A 22,363-nucleotide genomic window follows, 5' to 3' on the forward strand; every position below is an offset into this window, starting at 1 on the left:
AAAATTTAGGCTTCATTTCATGAAAATATGATCACGGAAAAAAAAGAAAAAAAATATCGTAATGTAAAGCTTTATAAAAGCGAAAGTGTGTTACGTTTTCACGACTAAACTGTTGAACCGATTTTGATGAAATTTGCTGTTGAGGTAGGTTGAGCGCTAAGAATGAACATAGGCTACTTTAGAAAGTATGTAGTAGAAGATATTTATTGGTTTGCAGAATATTACGCGAATTAGCGAAATATGTTTACTCTTTGAAAATGCTATTTATTCTTTGACTGTTGAACTTTATCATATTTGTGAAAATGCTTTTATTGATTGATACGTTCTGCATAATAGATTGAGCATAATGAATGAAATGCTTATACAGTCCTCGGGATGTTAAATCCATACTTCCGTACCAAGTGTGCGGAAGTATCTCTGTTACGTTTTGAGGATTGAACCGCTGAATTAATTTAGATGAAACTTGATATGGAGATAACTTGAACCCGAAAGAAGAAGGTAAAATTAAGCTTAACTCAGCCCGAACAGGGCACGAATGCCCTACGGTACGACCGACTGCCGTGTTATCCTCAGCCCACAGGCGTCACTGGATGCGGATATGGAGGGGCATATGGTCAGCACAACGCTCCCCGGCCGCATGTCAGTTTACGAGAACGAAGCCGCTACTTCTCAATCAAACAGCTCTTCAGTTTGCCTCACAAGTGCTGAGTGCATCCCACTTGCCAACATGGCTCGGCAGACCGGATGGTCACCCATCCAATTGCTAGCCCAGCCAGACAGCGCTTAACTTCTGTGATCTGACGGGAACCGGTGTTACCACTGCGGCAAGGCCGTTGGCAGGAAGAAGGTAGACTACTTTATAAAATAAGAGAGGCAAAAGTCGACCCTTAAAAGTGTGAAGTTGGAGATGGAATAATTTTTTTACATAAGTGAACAGAAACCGTGTTAAAAATTTATTAAATTTGTTGCATAATCATGCATCATGTGTAGCTACTTCAACAGCATGATGCATAGATGTGCCCACCTGTCGGCGCCCGTCCGCATGCACTGCTCAACAACAACGCTGTGTGTGTGCCACATCGTCATTCCGGAGTGTAAGTTGAAGGAGAGGCCCGTGGGAGGGATCGGCGCATGTATGCTTCGTGCTACGCTTACCCAAACTGACAGATACGTGAGAGCAGCTGACGTTATCATAAGATATGGGAGCGTAGCCACGGGTAACAGCTAATAGTTAAGGAATTCTCGAGCCAATCGCTTATGCAGAATTTGCTGTTGCTGTTGTCTTCAGTTTCAATTCTACATCTACATCAACATTTATACTCCGCAAGCCACCCAACGGTGTCATCACCTCCCTTTCCTGTTCCAGTCGCGTATGGTTCGCGGGAAGAACGACTGCCGGAAAGCCTCCGTGCGCGCTCGAATCTCTCTAATTTTACATTCGTGATCTCCTCGGGAGGTATAAGTAGGGGGAAGCAATATATTCGATACCTCATCCAGAAACGCACCCTCTCGAAACCTGGACAGCAAGCTACACCGCGATGCAGAGCGCCTCTCTTGCAGAGTCTGCCACTTGAGTTTGTTAAACATCTCCGTAACGCTATCACGCTTACCAAATAACCCTGTGACGAAACGCGCCGCTCTTCTTTGGATCTTCTCTATCTCCTCTGTCAGCCTGACCTGGTACGGATCCCCCACTGATGAGCAATACTCTAGAATAGGTCGAACGAGTGTTTTGTAAGCCACCTCCTTTGTTGATGGACTACATTTTCTAAGGACTCTTCCAATGAATCTCAACCTGGCACCCGCCTTACCAACAATTAATTTTATATGATCATTCCACTTCAAATCGTTCCGCACGCATACTCCCAGATATTTTACAGAAGTAACTGCCACCAGTGTTTGTTCCGCTATCATATAATCATACAATAAAGGATCCTTCTTTCTATGTATTCGCAATACATTACATTTGTCTATGTTAAGGGTCAGTTGCCACTCCCTGCACCAAGTGCCTATCCGCTGCAGATCTTCCTGCATTTCGCTGCAATTTTCTGATGTTGCGACTTCGCTGTATACTACAGTACCATGCGCGAAATGCCGCATGGAACTTCGGACACTATCTACTAGGTCATTTATATATATTGTGAAAAGCAATGGTCCCATAACACTCCCCTGTGTCATGCCAGAGGTTACTTTAACGTCTGTAGACGTCTCTCCATTGAGAACAACATGCTGTGTTCTGTTTGCTAGGCGGATGAATGAGAGATGGAACCCCGGCACATGGTGATGGCAGTCGGAGACACTAATCGCTCAGTTGCTGAATTGCTGGTAGCTGAGGCTGGCAGCTGCAGCAGGTGGCGTACTGCAGCTGCAGCCGAGACAGAGAAGCACAGGAAGGGGAGCAGGCAGTACATCTGGCGGCGATAGCCTGGCTGGGCCGGTCATTGCACCCGGCGCCACCGGCTCTGGGCAGTGCCTGCTACATCTGTTGCCGCTCAGTGCGTGCAAGTAGGACTACCCCACACCCACTTCTCTCGATATACTGGTCTCTAGTCGCTGCAGGTGTCAAGCGTACACTGACGGCATCACCGTGAAGGTTGGAGGCGACGAACGACTAATTGGCACGAAATGTGTTACGGGTTTTTGGATTCACAAGTGATTAGCGCTTCAGCGCAGCTGCACGAATATTAGGTAAGAGTGATTCCATCTACACAGTGCATACAACGTTTCCTGCATAGACAACTTTTTCTCACTAAAACAAATAACAAAAATGAAGATAATACAATTTAACAACCTTTATAGTCTTTAAAGGGAGTGAGACAGGGTTGTAGCCTATCCCCGATGTTGTTCAGTCTGTATATTGAGCGACCAGTAAAGGAAACAAAAGAAAAATTCGGAGTAGGAATTAAAATCCACGGAGAAGAAATAAAAACTTTGAGCTTCGCCGATGACATTGTAATTCTGTCAGAGACAGCAAAGGACCTGGAGGAGCAGCTGAACGGAATGGACAGTGTCTTGAAAGGAGGATACAAGATGAACATCAACAAAAGCAAAACGAGGATAATGGAATGTAGTCGAATTAAATTGGGTGATGCTGCCGGAATTAGATTAGGAAATGAGACGCTTAAAGTAGTAAATGAGTTTTGCTATTTGGGGAGCAACGTAACTGATGAAGGTCGATGTAGAGAGGAAATTTGTTAACATCGAGTACAGATTTAAGTGTCAGGAAGTATTTTCTGAAAGTATTTTTACGGAGTGTAGCCATGTATGGAAGTGAAACATGGACGATAAATAGTTTGGACAAGAAGAGAATAGAAGCTTTCGAAATGTGGTGCTACAGAATAATGCTGAAGATTAGATGGGTAGATCACATAACTAATGAGGAGGTATTGAATAGAATTGGGGAGAAGAGAAATTTGTGGTGGTGGTGGTTAGTGTTTAACGTCCCGTCGACAACGAGGTCATTAGAGACGGAGCGCAAGCTCGGGTTAGGGAAAGATGGGGAAGGAAATCGGCCGTGCCCTTTCAAAGGAACCATCCCGGCATTTGCCTGAAACGATTTAGGGAAATCACGGAAAACCTAAATCAGGATGGCCGGAGACGGGATTGAACCGTCGTCCTCCCGAATGCGAGTCCAGTGTGCTAACCACTGCGCCACCTCGCTCGGTCGAGAGAAATTTGTGGCACACCTTGATTAGAAGAAGGGATCGGTTGGTAGGGCATATTCTGAGGCATCAAGGGATGAGCAATTTAGTATTGGAGGGCAGCACGGAGGGTAAAAATCGTAGAGGCAGACCAAGAGATGAATACGCTAAACAGATTCAGAAGGATGTAGGTTGCAGGAGGTACTGGGAGGTGAAGCTTGAACAGCATAGAGTAGCATGGAGAGCTGCATCAAACCAGTCTCTGGACTGAAGACCTTACAACAACAACAGCATCATAGTCTTTAAAGACTGTGGAGTATTATCGGAAAAAGAGGAATACCACTACATCTGCTATACAGAGGAAAACAGATGAATGTACCGCAAAGCGAAACCTGGGAACGTCGGCCAACGAAATGTCAACAAAGCGGCCAGACATGAATTTTGTATATCACCGTTACTGTGTATTTATATTTACACAGCGTTGCGAAGGAATGGAAAGAACGGGCTATAAAATTCAATGTAGAGGACAGCTTCAAATGGAGAGATTTTGTCTTATGGTTGGTGACCAGATTCTAGTTGCAGATAAGGAAGATAATTTGCAGAGAGTGATATATGAACTGCATAAAATAGGAATTGGACATAATTTAAGCATAGTCCATGGCATTCAAAGGCTCGCAACCTTTAAGATGTACATTCATATTAGAAAACAAAACCGTGAGTAAGTTAACACCTCCAGACTTTTGGGTTGTGACATGTCAAGTTGATATTGAAAAAAAAAAAAACAATATGGAGAGAGAGAGAGAGAAATTGATAACACGAGTGCCACCATTAAAGGAACGTTCAGGGGAAAAGTACGAAAGGACTCGATGCTAAACTTTTATAAAGTTATGGCTGTTTCTTGTGGACTGTACGGAAGTGAAAACTAGGCTATGAGCTCTAGAACGCATCGTAGATTCCAAATAGCCTAGAGGAAATTTTTGAGAACAGGCAGCCAACTCGCCGAAGAAACAGTACGGTGTAAAAGACAATTATGACCAGCGGTTTCAGAGGTGTCGTAAATGAGGCTTCATTTATCAGAAAATTAGACAGGTGTGAGAAACAATATGTACGTACCTGCAATACGTACAGCGTAAACATGTAGACAAGCTACATCGTTTTCGGTGTTTCCGGTCTGTTTGATTCGAAGTCATTGCATTGTGCAGTTCTTTGCTGCGAGCTGTTCAACATCGGTTGTACAGAAACGCAGATTTTTTTACGAATGAACGACCTTCATCTCTGATGCAATTGAGACTTCTCCGTATTTTGAAAACTTTTAATCGACTGTAGCCGTTGGACATAGACCACGTCCCTTGTCAGTTTCATAATTTATAGTATACAGCAAGCTAGCTGACAAGATGCTCTTGAAACCCTTTGAACAGCTTTTTCCTCATAGAAGCACGATTTTACACAAAATGGTTCAAATGGCTCTGAGCACTATGGGACTTAACATCTGTGGTCATCAGTCCCCTAGAACTTAGAACTACTTAAACCTAACTAACCTAAGGAAATCACACACATCCATGCCCGAGGCAGGATTCGAACCTGCGACCCTAGCAGTCGCGCGGTTCCGGACTGCGCGCCTAGAACCGCTAGACCACCGCGACCGGCGATTTTACACGATTTTTACCACGAACATCAACGCACAATTGCATCCCAACCTGTATCATACGAGTCGTCCTCATCAGAACCGACAATTACATCGATCAGTGAGAGCGAATTAGGAGGCAGGAATAACTGCAGATTCCTGTGTTCCATCACCTTCTTCTTGTGTACCCTTTGAAAAGGGAACGAACAATTCCTTTGCCATCCATGCTCTATATGAGCTACTGCTCCATCTCTAATCATCTCGTTGTCCACGGGGCGTAAAAACCTAATCTTCCTTCTTTGCTCCTCTGGTGTACGAGAACACACTGATCTGTGCCGGCCGGGGTGGCCGAGCGGTTCTAGGCGCTACAGTCTGGAATCGCGCGACCGCTACGGTCGCAGGTTCGAATCCTGCCTCGGGCATGGATGTGTGTGATGTTCTTAGGTTAGTTAGGTTTAAGTAGTTTTAAGTTCTAGAGGACTGATGACCTCAGAAGTTAAGTCCCATAGTGCTCAGAGCCATTTTTGAACTGATCTGTGGTAAAATAGAGCACACGCCAGGCGTTTGAGGAATTTTGAGTACAACAGAGATATTTGCGTGGCTGCAATGAGGTGAGCGTCTGCGTAAGGAAGTGCGTCTGTGCGTACACTTGCCTCACGAATTCTGCCGTGAATTGTTCTGTGTTTCTCATGCACTGTTAAGCAGGCTGGCAGTTCTTCAACTTTTGATTACCGTGTAATAGGCCGCCAGTGTAAAGAGCTGACCCCGGCAATTGCACACAGACGGCTATTCCACTGCGAGTACTTAAGCAGGATATCCCGAGGGCGAAAGAGTGCTGCGCCGACCTAGTTGCGAAGTCGCCGCTCTCTCGGGTATAGAAAGACGCGCCGTACTGCGAATAGCTCCAGATAACTCTTAGAGTTCGTTCTAAGATAGACCTGCTTGATGAGATTATCTCCGAGGAAAGTGCTTCACTATAGTGGACAAGGACTCCTTATTCTCATGGTCCGCCTTGATGGCAGAAATATAGTGTTTTTTTAATGCTTACATCACTGTTGTATCATCGTAGGGGAATTAGTTTCAGAATTTAAAAAAAAGATACAAAACTCTGCATACTTATAGTTTAGTCGAAGCGACTCATCTCTTAACCGTACAACAGTTTCGTTACATTTTATGTCTTATTTGACGGAGCATAGAGTGTAACAGAGGAATGCGGTTATGCTCCACTACTGTTCAAACGCTGAGTCGAAGAAGCAATGACGGAATTAAAATATATAAGTTCATTCGCGCGATTAAAATTCATAGTTAAAAAACATCAGTGGTAAGATTAGCTGATGACATTGCTATCCTCACTGAACGTGAAGAAGAATTGCAGGCCATACTGAGTGGCATGAACAGTGTACTGGGGACAGAATATAGATTGGGAGATAATCAAAGGAAGACAGAAGTAATAAGGAGTAGGAGTAACGAGATTATTGAGAAACTTACCAACAAAATTGAGGACCAGGAAGGTGCCATGACACCCAAGAAGCAGAATAACATACAACGGACGAAGCGAGGGGCACATAAAATGCAGACTAGCACAGCAAAGAGGGCATTTCTGGCCAAAAGAAGTCTGGTGGTATCAAACGTAGGCCTTCATTTGAGGAAGAAGTTTCTGAGAATTTGCGACTGGAGCACAGCATTGTATGACAGTGGCGAAATCGAAGCTTTTAAGACGTGGTGCAATAGAAGAATTTAGAAAATTTAGTAGACTAATAAGGTAAGACATGAGGGGTTCCCCAGAAAATCGGCGACGGAATAAATGTGCAGAAAAAGACTGACAAGCCTACTCCCAGTCTGGAACCGCGCGGCTGCTACGGCCGCAGGTTCGAATCCTGCCTCGGGCATGGATGTGTATGATGTCCTTAGGTTAGTTAGGTTTAAGTAGTTCTAAGTTCTAGGGGACTGATGACCTCAGATGTTAAGTCCCATAGTGCTTAGAGCCATTTGAACCATTTTTTTGGATTCATATTCGGGAGGAAAACGGTTTAAATCCCAGATTTAGGTTTCCCGTGATTTCCCTAAATCGCTCCAGGCGAATGGCGGGATAGGTCCTTTGAAAAGGGCACGGCTGATTTCCTTCCCCAACCTTTCGCAATCCGATCTTGTGCTCCATCCCTAATGACCTCATTATGTACGGGATATTAAAGTTTAATCTTCCTTCCTTCCTTCCAAAACATTGTGGGAAGCAGGCCAAGGTGGTGTTTTTGCTCCGCTGCACGGTCTGGAGAGGACGCAATCATACGAGCTGCTTCTTTGGGCTGCCTGACACCCCTCAAATTCCGCATGCCCTCTAGAAAGGGCTAGACCAGCAGCATAGCCTGCCTGCAGGCACCTAGCTCTCCATCTGTAGAGGCACATTTTAAGTCCTCTTCAAAGAGAGGTGGATGGCATCGAAGGTGTTGCCACACTGGGTGGTCTCAGAGTGACACTGTGCCATTTTATTCACACATGTGTCGATGTCGCATCCTCATGGGATCACAACACAGGAGGACGCGAAACAGAAGGTTTGAAAAATCATAAGAAGTCTTTGCTGCATCAGATCACTTTCAAATTTCGTCGAATGTTTTTGAACGGTCCCTAGGGGTTCCGCCCTGTATAGCAGAGCAAAAATTGCGATCGCAGTACAATCCAAAGAAGACGTTCAATGGGGTTGCAGTCGCACAATGCCCTTAGAGTAGGGTTGGAGCACCCACGGGGTGTCAGCAGTGTCGAAAGTTGTCAAGAACGTTGTCCTGTTGCTCATCAACCTGCGAACTGGCTTTCCCGAACGCGAGAGGTGCCGGAATCAACGCCCTAATGGAAGGAGTGGTTTCACTGGCCCTCTTTCTGTCACCTCCAGATGGCTACTCAGACCGAGTGGCGGTGTGTCTGATATGTTGGCCTCGGCCACCCATGATAGAACCGTGCGATTTAAACGCTGGGCGTCGCAGTTATGACCTGCACTGCACAGATGTCGAAAGAAGCACATGAACGTCTGAACTGTGGCCTTTTTTGTGTCGACACATTGCCTTTTGAAGCGTCGCCGAGCGCGAGGGTGAAGTCACAGGGCGCCGCGCTTTTGCAATATTGTAGAGGAAGATTATAAAACTACAAAATAAATCACCAGATCCGAATGGAATCCCAGTTCAATTACACGAAGAGTACTCTACGGCAGTGACCCCTTCCCTAGCTTACATTTAGCGTGATTCTGTCACCCAACAATAAGCCTCAAGCGACTAGAAAAAGGCGCAGGTCACTCCAGTGTACAAGAAGGGTAAGAGAACGGACACGCAAAATTACAAATCAGTATCCCTAACTTCTGTTTGCTGCAGAATCCTTTAACATAATCTGACTTCCGATATAATAAACTTTCTTGAGACTGAGAAGCTTATGTCCACGAATCAGCATGATTTTAGAAAGCATCACCCTTGGGAAACTCAGCTTGCTCTTTTCTCACATGATACCCTGCGAACTGTGGATGAAGGGCAACAAGCAGATTCCCTGCAAGCTGTTAATGAAGGTACGAGCAAATGGAATAAGTTCACAGACATGTGAGTGGCTCGAAGACTTCTTAAGTAGTAGAACCCAGTATGTTGTCCTCGACAGCAGGTGGTCATCCGAGACAAGGGTATTCTCGAGTGTGCCCCAGGGAAGTGAAAATAAATGTGTGTGAAATTTTATGGGACTTAACTAACTGCTAAGATCATCAGTCACTAAGCTTACACACTACTTAACGTAAATTATCCTAAGGACAAACACACTCACCCATGCCCGAGGGAGGACTCGAACCTCCGCCAGGGAAGTGAGATAGCAGCGCTGTTGTTCTCTGTATACATAAATGATTTGACCGACAGGGTGGGCGGCAATCTGTGGTTGTTTGCTGATGACGCCGTGGTGTACGGTAAGGTGTCGAAGTTGAGTGACTATAGAAAGATACAATGCGTAGACAAAATTTCCAGTTGGTGTGATGAATGGCAGCAAAAGCTAAATTTGTAAAAATGTAAGTTAATGCCGAAGAGTAGGAAGAAGAAACCTGTAATGTTCAGACACGGTATTACTAGCGTTCTGCTTGACACACTGAAATTGTTTAAATGTCTGGGCATAACGTTGCAAAGCGATATGAGATGGAACGAGCATGAGAGAACTGTGGTAGGAAAGGTAAATGATCGACTTCGGCTTATTGGAAGAGTTATAGGAAAGACTGGTTCACCTTCAAAGGAGACTGCATGTAGCACGCTGGTGCGACCTATTCTTGAGTACTGCTCGAGTGTTTGGGATCCGTACCAGCTCGTATTGAAGGAAGACATCGAAGCAATTCAGAGGCGGGCTGCTAGATTTGTTAACGGTAGGTTCGAACAACACGCAAGTATTATGGAGATGCTTTGGGAACTCAAATGGGAATCCTTAGAGGGAAGGTGACGTTCTCAAAAAATGTCCAAATGTGTGTGAAATCTTATGGGACTTAACTGGTTAGGTCATCAGTCTCCAAGCTTACACACTACTTAAACTAAATTATCCTAAGGACAAACACACACACACACCCATGCCCGAGGGAGGACTCGAACCTCTGCCGGGATCAGCCGCACACCCCATGACTGCAGCGCCTTAGGCCGAAGCGACGTTCTTTTCGAGAACCTCCATTGAGAAAATTTAGAGAATCGGCATTTGAAGCTGACTGATGAACGATTCTGCTGCCGCCAACATACATTGTGCGTAAGGACCACGAAGATAAGATGCGAGAAATTACGGCTCATACGGAGGCATGCAGATAGTCGTTTTTCCCTCGCTCTATTTGCGAGTGGAACAGGAAATGAAATGACTAGTAGTGGTACAGGGTACTCCCCAGTACGACGGTGACTTGCAGAGCATCTATGTGGATGTGCGAGATGTAGATATAGATAAGTACGTTTGAACGAAATGGGAGGCAGTTACATGTTTTCGAATAAGTGAGCCTTTTATACATCTTTATGACTACGCATTGTACTGCCCATCCTATAACGAGAAAAGTCGGGAAGAAATCAGAAAAATTTCTCCTCCGAACACATGTCTGTATGCTCACAGAAGTGGCATGTTACAATGTCTCGTTATACAGTTCACTTTCCGCAGTGCTGGATGTACCGGGTGATCAAAAAGGCAGTATAAATTTGAAAACTTAATAAGCCACGGAATAATGTAGATAGAGACGTAAAAATTGTCACACAGTCTTGGAATGACATGCGGTTTTATTAGAACAAAAAAAAAAAAAAGTTCACAAAATGTCCGACAGGTGGCGCTGGACAGTAAAACTCCTACCGTGACGGGTGAGAGGTACGCCCATATGTTACAGAATCGCATCATCCCCAGCCTGTATGATAAACACCTGCTGGAACGTACGATGTTTATGCAGGATGGAGCTCCACCCCATGTTGCTAGACGCGTGAAAGATCTCTTGCGCGCGTCGTTTGGTGGTGATCGTGTGCTCAGCCGCCACTTTCGTCATGTTTGGTTTCCCAGGTCTCCAGACCTCAGTCCGTGCGATTATTGGCTTTGGGGTTACCTGAAGTTGCAAGTGTATCGTGATCGACCGACGTCTCTAGGGATGCTGAAAGTCAACATCCGACGCCAATGCCTCACCATAACTCCGGACATGCTTTACAGTGCTGTTCACAACATTATTCATCGAATACAGCTATTATTGAGGAATGAAGGTGGAGATATTGAGCATTTCCTGTAAAGAACATCATGTTTACTTTGTCCTACTTTTTTGTGCCAATTATTGCTATTCTGATCAGATGAAGCGCCATCTGTCGGACATTTTTTGAACTTTTGTACTTTTTTGGTTCTAATAAAACCCCATGTCATTCCAAGCATGTGCGTCAATTTGTACCTCTCTATCTACATTATTCCGTTATTTATTCAGTTTTCAAATTTATACTGACTTTTTGATCTCCTTGTACTTTCTAACATGCTGCAGCAAACCGCCTCTGCACAAGACTTGGCCTGGTCTCATGGGTCTTACTTGTGTCAACGGTGGGGCAAGATCTAGCTGCAGTTGAGTTATAGGCCTACACTCGCCCCTAGGCGATCATCGTCGTTGCGTTATTAAGACACATCTGCTCGCGCAGGTAGAAGCGCTGTATGTTTCGTGGGACGTTGCGGCGCAGGTGTTTGCAAGGGGGAAAGCTGCTCGCCTGGGCTCACAGCGCCTTTTACGTCTGCTTGCCTGCGTGGGCGACTACGACCGTGGCTGTCGCCGAGTGACTGTGATATAGTGAACGCCGCTCCCGCTGCCACGCCCCGGCAGCGCAAAGCAGCGGCTGCGGCGCGGTCTAAGCCCGGCTGGGCCGTACCACGTAGTATAACTGCAGACCTGAGGGCCAGTGAGCCACGTGCGGTATGAAACTCCCTGGCAGATTAAAACTGTGTGCCGGACCGAGACTCGAACTCGGGACCTTTGCCTTTCGCGGGCAAGTATTCTACCAATTGAGCTACCCAAGCACTTCCTTTCTTCCAGGAGTGCTAGTTCTGCAAGGTTAGCAGGAGAGCTTCTGTAAAGTCTGGAAAGTAGGAGACGAGGTACTGGCAGAAATCAAGCTGTGAGGACGGGGCGTGAGTCGTGCATGGGTAGCTCAATTGGTAGCACTTGCCCGCGAAAGGCAAAGGTCCCGAGTCCGAGTCTCGGTCCGGCACACAGTTTTAATCTGCCAGGGAGTTTCATATGAGCGCACACTCCGCTGCAGAGTGAAAGTCTCATTCAATGTGCAGTATGTTATGCGGAGAGCATTACTCAGATAAACTGAAGTTACAAAATGGAGTGCCGAAGCGTCCGTGACAGCCACAAAACATACGCGATTTTTATGTAATGCACATTTTATAAACTGTTGGCGCTATCACGGCCACTTCTTGATGTGGTTGGCTGGCGCTCGTCTCGAGATCTTCGGCCGACTGTCGTTCAGTGGTTTCTTTGAAATTCTGCCAGCACAATGTGAAAGATTCACGCTCCAATGTTCGATACCACCAATCGGAGGTGAATCTTTGACAGTGCCAGCCCCTCGTGCTGGTAAAACGTCAGAAAAACCACTTAACGACCGTCAGCCTAGGCTCCTGCAATGGGAACCAACAGCTAACATGTTAATGTACTTTCCGTTCTTCTGCTTAACTTGTAACTGGTTCAAATGGCTCTGAGCACTATGGGACTTAACATCTGTGGTCATCAGTCCCCTAGAACTTAGAACTACTTAAACCTAACTAACCTAAGGACATCACACACATCCATGCCCGAGGCAAGATTCGAAACTGCGACCGCAGCGGTCGCGCAGTTCCAGAAAGAAGCGCCTAGAACCGCTCGGTCACAAGAGCCGGCTAACTTGTAACTAACCCTGCTCTTAAAATAGTGTAAATCTCCATCTCTTCCCCAAATTTTTCATATTATACAACCATCAAACTGAGTGAGGTGCCGCAGTGGTTAGCTCACTGGACTCGAATTCCGGCTGACGACGGTTCAAACCCGCGTCCGGCCATCCCTGATTTTCCTAAATCGCTTCGGGCAAATGCCGGGATAGATCCTTCGAAACGGTACGGTCGATTTCCTTCCCCATCCTTCCCTAATCCAAGTATGTGCTCCGTCTCTAATGACCTCGTTGTCGACGGGGCGTTAAACACTAATCTTCTCCTCCACAACCACCTTGAGCTGTTGCGAGCTCGCAGTCCCACTGAAATAGTATAATTAAGCAGGTATCATCTATATGACAAACTCAGCGTCTCAGTCACGTAATACTTTATTGAAACTGATTACCGGTTTCCGTTTAGCAGCCATTATCAGTTCTAAAAATTTAGCAGCGTCACGTGGGCGTGTAGCCAGTACATGACATACATTGTTTAGGCTGTGAGGTACTGGCGGGAGTGGAGCTGTGACGGCAGACCGTGATTTACAGTCGGGTAAAGACGTTAAGGCAACGTCCCGGGTTCGAATACTGATTCGTAATCTGCCACGAAGTTTCGCAACAGCGCACACTCCGCTCCAGGGCGGAAAGTCTTTTCGGTATGCATGCCCGCACTATAAAATATACGATATCCAGTCTGATATAGCACAGAGGACAAGACAGGCTTCAATACGACCAAGGTAAATAATTGAATATGGGAATAACAAAATGCAACTCACGGACAGTGTCGACGGCAGAAAGTGATTCGAGAGGGGACAAGATTATAACACTGACATTTTTTGTAAAACTACACTCTGCAACAAAATTAAAGGATCTCTTTTTTGAAATTCCGTAATTGTCCCCCGTTGCGAAGCCTAAGTTTGAAATGTCGCTCAAAGGCGCCCACGACCTTTCTCTGTAATGGCGCAAAAACGTGGCGCCATGCGATGTAACCGTTTGGCTCGGCAAGGCTTCAAACAGCAAGATGTCGACACATCGAAAAAAAGGCGACAGCCTGGAAGTTCACGTGAGCTGTAAAGCGATTAATGCTGCCAATTTGGCATCAAGCTTCACCACCACTTTGCCCAACGTCACCGTGGACGCGTCACCCTATGAGAATGTCATCAGAGACCCTCTGACCCACATTTCATCCCTTCTTTTGACGTCTTTGCGATGGTGTTTACAACTGCGACATCTAGTTTTGAAATCACGCATTTCAGGCACACCGAATGTACGTGAAAAGCCTCTGGGGATGGTATAATCGGTGTCAGTGGAACAACCACTTTCATGGGTCGTTGATTCCTACACATTTCGTGGTCGCAAACAACAATTCTTAGTGTGACGAGCAACAGGTAGATGTTCTTGACAGCCTTTGACAGTGCTGGCACCGTCGTACACTTTGGAACGAGTAGGGGCCGTTCAAAACCATCTAGCGAATTTGAACGTGATTCGAAGCAGGAAAGGGTGCTCATAGTTTTTCGCCCCCCCCTATTTTTCCTTCCTTCTGTGGCATGATCACGCGGGAATGCAACGTTAAGATGTGCGTGAATAAAATGGCAGAGGGTTCTTCTAGGACTCTCCAGTTCGGGAACACCCTCAGCCCACCCAGGCAGTACAAATGTACTTGTTAGAAATTTCGAACACATTTCGGCCGGGCAGCTGCTCTAGCGCTTGAGGCTAGGCAAACCCCAGACAACGGCTGGCGAAAGTGTTGCCCTCAGACGCTAGAGCACCTGCCAGGCTGAATTGGTGTCGAGCTTTTTGACAGTTCGCAGAGACGTCAAAAGAAATGGGGAAATGTGGGTAAGAGGCCCTGTGACGACGTCCCCATGGTCTCAGACGTCCATAGTGGCACTGGGCAGAATTGTGTTGAAATTTGGTGCCAATGTGATATTATTAACCCGCCTAACAGCACACAAGAACTTCCGATCTTTGGCCTTTCTTTCGCGCGTGTCGGCACCTTACTGTTTGAAGCGACGTCGTAATGCGCCACGCTTTTACACTCCATTACAGAGGAGGGTTGTGGGCACCTTTAAGCCAAATGTCAAACTTACGCGTCTCAATGGGATGCAATTGCAGGATTCCAAAAAGTGGTGCTTTAATTCTGTTGCGCAGTGTATTTCGGAGAATCTCAGAACTTGTCTTGCCGTGTGAACTAAATTTGACAGTACGTTCACGAATCTTATTATACTTCAAACGACTGATAAGTATCCTATCAATAACTTTTTGTGAAGGTGTTGTTTTTTTTATTATAAACGTGAATATGAATGACATCTTTATAAAACAGTGACATGACATTACATTCTCTTACGATTTAATCCAAGGTATCCAAGGAGTTAGTAACAGAACAATATTTTTATTTGTAAACTAATTATGTTACGATTAACATAGAAAATTACGAATCCGAGACAGAAAAAAAATCGAAGTGCTCGAGGAAATGCTGTTAGACAGGGAAAAAAAACAAAAAAAATACCATCAAAAAATGCCGCATTAATTCTTCTGAATGGTAGTCACAGGAAAGAAATGGGGAACAAAATTTTAAAAAAAGGAAACTCTTATACAACTGTGATTCCATCTGTATGTAACACTGTTTGCTTACACAACTGCACATTTGAGCATCTTAATGGACTTATTACATTATTTTCATGCCTTTTATTATTTAGTGAGCACTAGAATTTTCAAACGACTGATATGTATCCTATCGTCCGGCCGGAGTGGCCGAGCGGTTCTAGGCGCTTCAGTCTGGAACCGCGCTACCGCTACGGTCGCAGGTTCGAATCCTGCCTCGGGCATGGGTGTGTGTGATGTCGTTAGGTTAGTTAGGTTTAAGTAGTTCTAAGTTCTAGGGGTTCAAATGGCTCTGAGCACTATGGGACTTTACAGCTGTGGTCATCAGTCCCCTAGAACTTAGAACTACTTAAACCTAACTAACCTAAGGACATCACACACATCCATGCCCGAGCCAGGATTCGAACTTGCGACCGTAGCAGTCGCGCGGTTCCGGACTGCGCGCCTAGAACCGCGAGACCACCGCGGCCGGCTGTTCTAGGGGACTGATGACCTCCAATGCTAAGTCCCGTGGTGCTCAGAGCCATTTCAACCATTTTTGTATCCTACGAATATTTTTGTGAAGGTAGGTTACTTAGGTTCCTAACTTCATTTTTTTATATTATGAACTTGAATATGAATGCCAGATTTACAATACAATGATATGACATTACATTCTCTTAAGATTTAAGCCAAGGCCGAATCCAATGTCTTTTCAAAGGTGCTTTTTTCGGGTCTTTTGGGTAAGCCGTAACCTAGGATCAGCATTGGCTGTATAAACATGAGAAATGTCTTAAAATCATCCTGAAATCGGGCAATACAATCTATTTGGGATCCCTACCAACTAGACTGCAGGATTCGTAAGTCGATGACTAGATGTTGCGCTTTGTTATACGGGATAGACTACGAGAAGGTCCCTGTTCCTGGAGAAGGCACTTTTCCGAGCTCGAAATTCAACATTGTTCTGCTGTCTTTTCGAGTGGTTCGTTTCGGTCCTTGGATGTATAAGTGTACGTACGTATTGAAAGCATAGACGTGTTTTTCGGAGCCTCCAACAACGGCTGTGTCGCATAGAGACTGCAGGTTCAGCAAGCCTTTACGGGTTCCCTTTGTCCTCAGACAAATGGTAAACTACTGTTGTGATTACGTAGTGCGGCAAGAGGAGGGACGTCGTTGTGGGCACTAGGCAAGGACGGTGGCCGGGGGTACCATGTTCATGAAATGCTGGGATTTATCGGATCTTGGACAGATACTTCTCTTTAGCTCGATGAGGCCTGTACGGGAAAGGGGGGGGGGGTTTACACAGAAAAGATCGGCAACTCTTTTTTTTTTTATTCAGGCCCTTTTCTGGAAAGTTTAGTATCTACCTTGACTGCAGCACAGTAACGAAATTGCCGCCGTGCAAGGAAACGGTCTAATATTTGGAGAACCGCGTTATAGCCAAACAAATCCAAGTAGTATAGTGATTGCTAAAACCACAGAATGTCCCGTAGCGCTGAGTAGGTCGAAATCTGTAGTTTAATAGAATGGCATACAAATATTGCTACGAAAGCGAGATCGTGTTGCAAAAAATAAAAAGGGTACACCCCCAGCTTCCAGGTGACTGGATTGGATTGAAGAGTTCCTAGATAACAGAACGCAGCATGTCATTCTCAATGGAGAGAAGTCTTCCGAAATAAGAGTGATTTCAGGTGTGTCGCAGGGGAGTGTCGTAGGACCTTTGCTAATCACAGTATACGTAAATGACCTTGTGGATGACATGGGAAGTTCAGTGAGGCTTTTTGCGGATGATGCTGTGGTATTTCGAGAGGTTGTAACAGTGGAAAATTGTACTGAAATGCAGGAGGATCTGCAGCGAATTGACGGATGGTGCAGGGAATGGCAATTGAATCTCAATGTAGACAAGTGTAATGTGCTGCGAATACATAGATAGAAAGATCCCTTATCATTTAGCTACAATATAGCAGATCAGCAACTGGAAGCAGTTAATTCCATAAATTATCTGGGAGTACGCATTAGGAGTGATTTAAAATGGAATAATCATATAAAGTTAATCGTCGGTAAAGTAGATGCCAGACTGAGATTCATTGGAAGAATCTTAAGGAAATGCAATCCGAAAACAAAGGAAGTAGGTTACAGTACGCTTGTTCGCCCACTGCTCGAATACTGCTCACCAGTGTGGGGTCCGTACCAGATAGTGTTGATAGGAGAGATAGAGAAGATCCAACGGAGAGCAGCGCGCTTCGTTACAGGATCATTTAGTAATCGCGAAAGCGTTACGGAGATGATAGATAAACTCCAGTGGAAGACTCTGCAGGAGAGACGGTCAGTAGCTCGGTACGGGCTTTTGTTGAAGTTTCGAGAACATACCTTCACGAGGAGTCAAGCAGTATATTGCTCCCTCCTACGTATATCTCGCGAAGAGACCATGAGAATAAAATCAGAGAGATTAGAGCACACACAGAGGCATACCGACAATCCTTCTTCCCACGAACAATACGAGACTGGAATAGAAGGGAGAACCGATAGAGATACTCAAGGTACCCTCCGCCACACTCCGTCTGGTGGCTTTCGGAGTATGGATGTAGATGTAAATGTAGATGACAAGTGATACAATTGCCCCGCCTTGTGCATGCCTGTGCTTACGTGTCAACTGCCCAGTTAGACGCCAAGAGTGTTAGAGGGGTCTGCGCGTTTACTGGCGAGAGCAGTCCCTAGTGGGGACGCTTAGTGGTTGTTAGTGCGAGATGAGCCCCCTGGGGCTGTTAGTAGGGCAGAGAGACGGGGACTGACCTGTGACGGGGACGGAGACGATAGCGCGTGTTGGCCGCGCCGCTTCCAGCCGCCGACTGCCGCCCGCCCGACGGCCGCTCGCTGGTCCAGCCGCAGCCGCAGCCGCCTCCGCCCCTACCACCGCCGCCCCCCTCCCGCCCCCGCCGCCTCCGGGAATGCTGGACGCGATGCCATCGCGCGCTGCCCACACGACCCTCCCTGCCGGCCGACCTCTGCCCCTTCTAGAAGCGTAGCCCAGTTTTCGCGTCGCTCGCTTCTCCGACGGCTCGAGGATGCTGCGAAACTCCTTATCAGCTCTGTCACCGCCGCCAGCTTTACACCAAGTCAACTGATCCCTCCATTTCGACCAGCTCGCGTAGCTCGACGCGCAACGTACTCGCTTGCGCTACAGGGACTAGGGTTAGGCATGCGCATCTACACTACTGGTCATTAAAATTGCTACACTACGAAGATGACGTGCTACAGACGCGAAATTTAATCCACAGGAAGAAGATGCTGTATTACGCAAATAATTAGCTTTTCCCAACATTCACACAAGGTTGGCGCCGATGGCGACACCTACAACGTGCTGACATGAGGAAAGCTTCCAACCGATTTCTCATACACAAACAGCAGTTGACCGGTGTTGCCTCGTGAAACGTTGTTGTGATGCCTCGTGTAAGGAGGAGACATGCGTACCATCACGTTTCCGACTTTGATAAAGGTCGGATTGTAGCCTATCGCAATTGCGGTTTATCGTATCGCGACATTGCTGCTCGCGTTGGTCGAGATCCAATCACTGTTAGCAGAATATGGAATCGGTGGGTTCAGGCGGGCAATACGGAAGCCGTGCTGGATCCCAACGGCCTCGTATCACTAGCAGTCGAGATGACAGGCATCTTATCCGCATGGCTGTAACGGATCGTGCAGCCACGTCTCGATTCCTGAGTCAACAGGTGGGGACGTTTGCAAGACAACAAACATCTGCACGAACAGTTCGACGACGTTTGCAGCACCATGGACTATCAGCTCGGAGACCATGGCTGCGGATACCCTTGATGCTGCATCACAGATAGAAGCGCCTGCGATGGTGTACTCAACGACGAACCTGGGTGCACGAATGGCAAAACGTCATTTTTTCGGATGAATCTAGCTTCTGTTTACAGCATCATGATGGTCGCATCCGTGTTCGGCGACATCGCTGTGAACGCACATTGCAAGCGTGTATTCGTCATCGCCATACTGGCGTATCACCCGGCGTGATGGTATGGGGTGCCATTGGTTACACGTCTCGGTCACCTCTTGTTCGCATTGACGGCACTTTGAACAGTGGACGTTACATTTAAGATGTGTTACGACCCGTGGCTCTACCCATCATTCGATCCCTGCGAAACCCTACATTTCAGCAGGATAATGCGCGACCGCATGTTGCAGGTCCTATACGGGCCTTTCTGGATACAGAAAATGTTCGACTGCTGCCCTGGCCAGCACATTCTCCAGATCTCTCACCAATTGAAAACGTCTGGTCAATGGTGGCCGAGCAACTGGCTCGTCACAATACCCCAGTCACTACTCTTGATGAACTGTGGTATTGTGTTGAAGCTGCATGGGCAGCAGTAGCTGTACACGCCATCTAAGCTGTTTGACTCAATGCCCAAGCGTATCAAGGCCGTTGTTACGGCCAGAGATGGTTGTTCTGGTTACTGATTTCTCAGGATCTGTGTACCCAAATTGCGTGAAAATGTAATCACATGTCAGTTTTAGTATAATACATTTGTCCAATGAATACCCGTTTATCATCTGCATTTCTTCTTGGTGTAGCAATTTTAATGGCCAGTAGTGTACATTCTTACTCTGCAGACAACTGAAGTACCGTCACATTATACCAGTTATTAGGGTTTCTGCCCGTCCACACGTACTGAGCGCGGGAAGAATGATTGTCTGCATGCCTGTGTGAGTACTGTAATTAATCTAATCTTGTCCTCGCGATCCCTATGTGAGCGATACGTAGGACGTTGTAGTAGACTGAAGAGCCGAAGAAACTGGTACACCTGCTTATATCGTGTAGGGCCCCCGCGAGCACGCAGATGTGCCGCAACACGACGTGGCAGGGACTCGACTAATGTCTGAAGTAGTACTGGAGGGAACTGACATCACGAATCCTGCAAGGCTGTCCATAAATCCGTAAGAGTGGATAGAGATCTGTTCTGAACAGCACGTTGCAAGGCATCCCATATATGCTCAAGTCTGGGGAGTTTGGTAGCCAGCGGTAGTGTTTAAACTCAGAAGAAACTTCATGGAGCCACTCTGTAGGAATTCTGGATGTGTGGGGTGTCGCATTGTCCTGCTGGAATTGCCCAAGTCCGTCTGAACGCACAACGGACATGAATAGTTGACTAGGGCCTCCCGTCGTGTGGACTGTTCGCTGGGTGCAAGTCTATCAATTTGACGCCACTTCGGCAACTTGCGCGTCGATGGGGATGAAATGATGATGATTACGACAACACAACACCCAGTCCCTCAGCGGAGAAAATCTCCGACCGAGCCGGGAATCGAACCGGGGCCCTTAGGATTGACATTCTGTCGCGCTGACCACTCAGCTAAAGGGGGCGGACAATAGTTGCAGGTGATCAGACAGGATGCTTACGTACGTGTCACATGTCAGAATCGCATCTACACGTATCAGGGGTCCCATATCATTCCAACTGCACATGCCCCACACTATTACAGAGCCTCCACCAGCTTGAACAGTCCCCTGCTGACATGCAGGGACGATGAATTCATGAGGTTGTCTGCATACCGCTACACGTCCATCCGCTCGGCCGGGGAACATGTTTCCAGTCGTCATCAGTGCAATGCAGGTGTTGACGGGCCCAGGAGATGCGTAAAGCTTTGTGTCGTGCAGTCATCAAGGATACACGAGCGGGCCTTCGGCTCCGAAAGCCCATATCAGTGATGTTGAATGGTTCACACTCTGATACTTGTTAATGGCCCAGCGTTAAAATCTGCAGCAATTTGTGGAAGGGCTGCACTTCTATCACGTTGAACAATTGTCTTCAGTCGTCGTTGGTCTCGTTCTTGCGCGATCTTTTCCCGGCCACAGCAGTATCGGAGATTTGTTGTTTTACCGAATTCCTGATATTCACGGTACACTTGTGAATTGGTCGTACGGGAAAATCCCCACTTCATCGCTACCTCGGAGAAGCTGTGTCCCATCGCTTGTGCGGCGACTGTAACACCACGTTCAAAGTCACTTGAATCTTTACAACCTGACGTTGTAGCAGCAGTAACCTATGCAACAACCGCGCCAGACATTTGTCTTACATAGGCGTTGCCAACCGCAGCGCCATATGCTGCCTGCTTACATATCTCTGTATTTGAATGCACATGCCTATAACAATTTCCTTGGCGCTTCTGTGTATATTCCTAGAATCATCATTTAAAGTCAGTTCTTGAACCTTAGTCAATAGCCTTTCTCAGGGTACCTTACGTCTATCTTCAAGCGTCCGCAAATTCAGTTTCCTTCAGCGTATCTGTTACACTCTCCCATGGCTCAAACAAACCTGTGACCAGTCATGCTGCCCTCCTCTGTATACATTCAATATTCCATGTTAGTACCCTTCGGTATGGGTCCCACACATTTGAGCAATATTGTGGGAAGGATCACACGAGTTATTTGTAAGCAGCTTTCCTTCTAAACTGATTGCATTTCTCCAGTATTCTACCAATAAACGGACGTCTACCACCTGCTTTACCTGCAGCTGAGCCTATGGTCCCTACACATTGTTACACCCAGATGTTTGAATGACGTGGTCAATCCAACAGTGACTCGTTGATACTGTTGTTGTGGTCTTCAGTCCTGAGACTGGTTTGATGCAGCTCTCCATGCTACTCTATCCTGTGCAAGCTTCTTCATCTCCCAGTACCTACTGCAACCTACATCCTTCTGAATCTGCTTAGTGTATTGATCTCTTGGTCTCCCTCTGCGATTTTTACCCTCCACGCTGCCCTCCAATGCTAAATTTGTGATCCCTTGATGCCTCAAAACATGTCCTACCAACCGATCCCTTCTTCTAGTCAAGTTGTGCCACAAACTTCTCTTCTCTCCAATCCTATTCAATACCTCCTCATTAGTTACATGATCTACCCACCTTATCTTCAGCATTCTTCTGTAGCACCACATTTCGAAAGCTTCTATTCTCTTCTTGTCCAAACTGGTTATCGTCCATGTTTCACTTCCATACATGGCTACACTCCATACAAATACTTACAGAAACGACTTCCTGACACTTAAATCTATACTCGATGTTAACAAATTTCTCTTCTTCAGAAACGATTTCCTTGCCATTGCCAGT

At 46.4% G+C, this 22,363-nt stretch overlaps 1 protein-coding gene across 1 annotated transcript in view; it reads right to left on the minus strand.

Moving 5' to 3' along the window:
• LOC124780500 (SPARC) overlaps window positions 1-18,102 on the minus strand; it is a 99,555-nt gene extending 81,453 nt beyond the window's left edge. The window contains exon 1 of the mRNA XM_047253784.1: window positions 18,030-18,102. The gene's annotated coding sequence lies outside the window, so the exon portion shown is untranslated. The remainder of the gene's footprint in view (window positions 1-18,029) is intronic.
• Between the last annotated feature and the right edge of the window lie 4,261 nt (window positions 18,103-22,363).

The sequence above is a fragment of the Schistocerca piceifrons genome, chromosome 1 (genome assembly GCF_021461385.2).
Source record: "Schistocerca piceifrons isolate TAMUIC-IGC-003096 chromosome 1, iqSchPice1.1, whole genome shotgun sequence".
NCBI lineage: Eukaryota > Metazoa > Arthropoda > Insecta > Orthoptera > Acrididae > Schistocerca > Schistocerca piceifrons.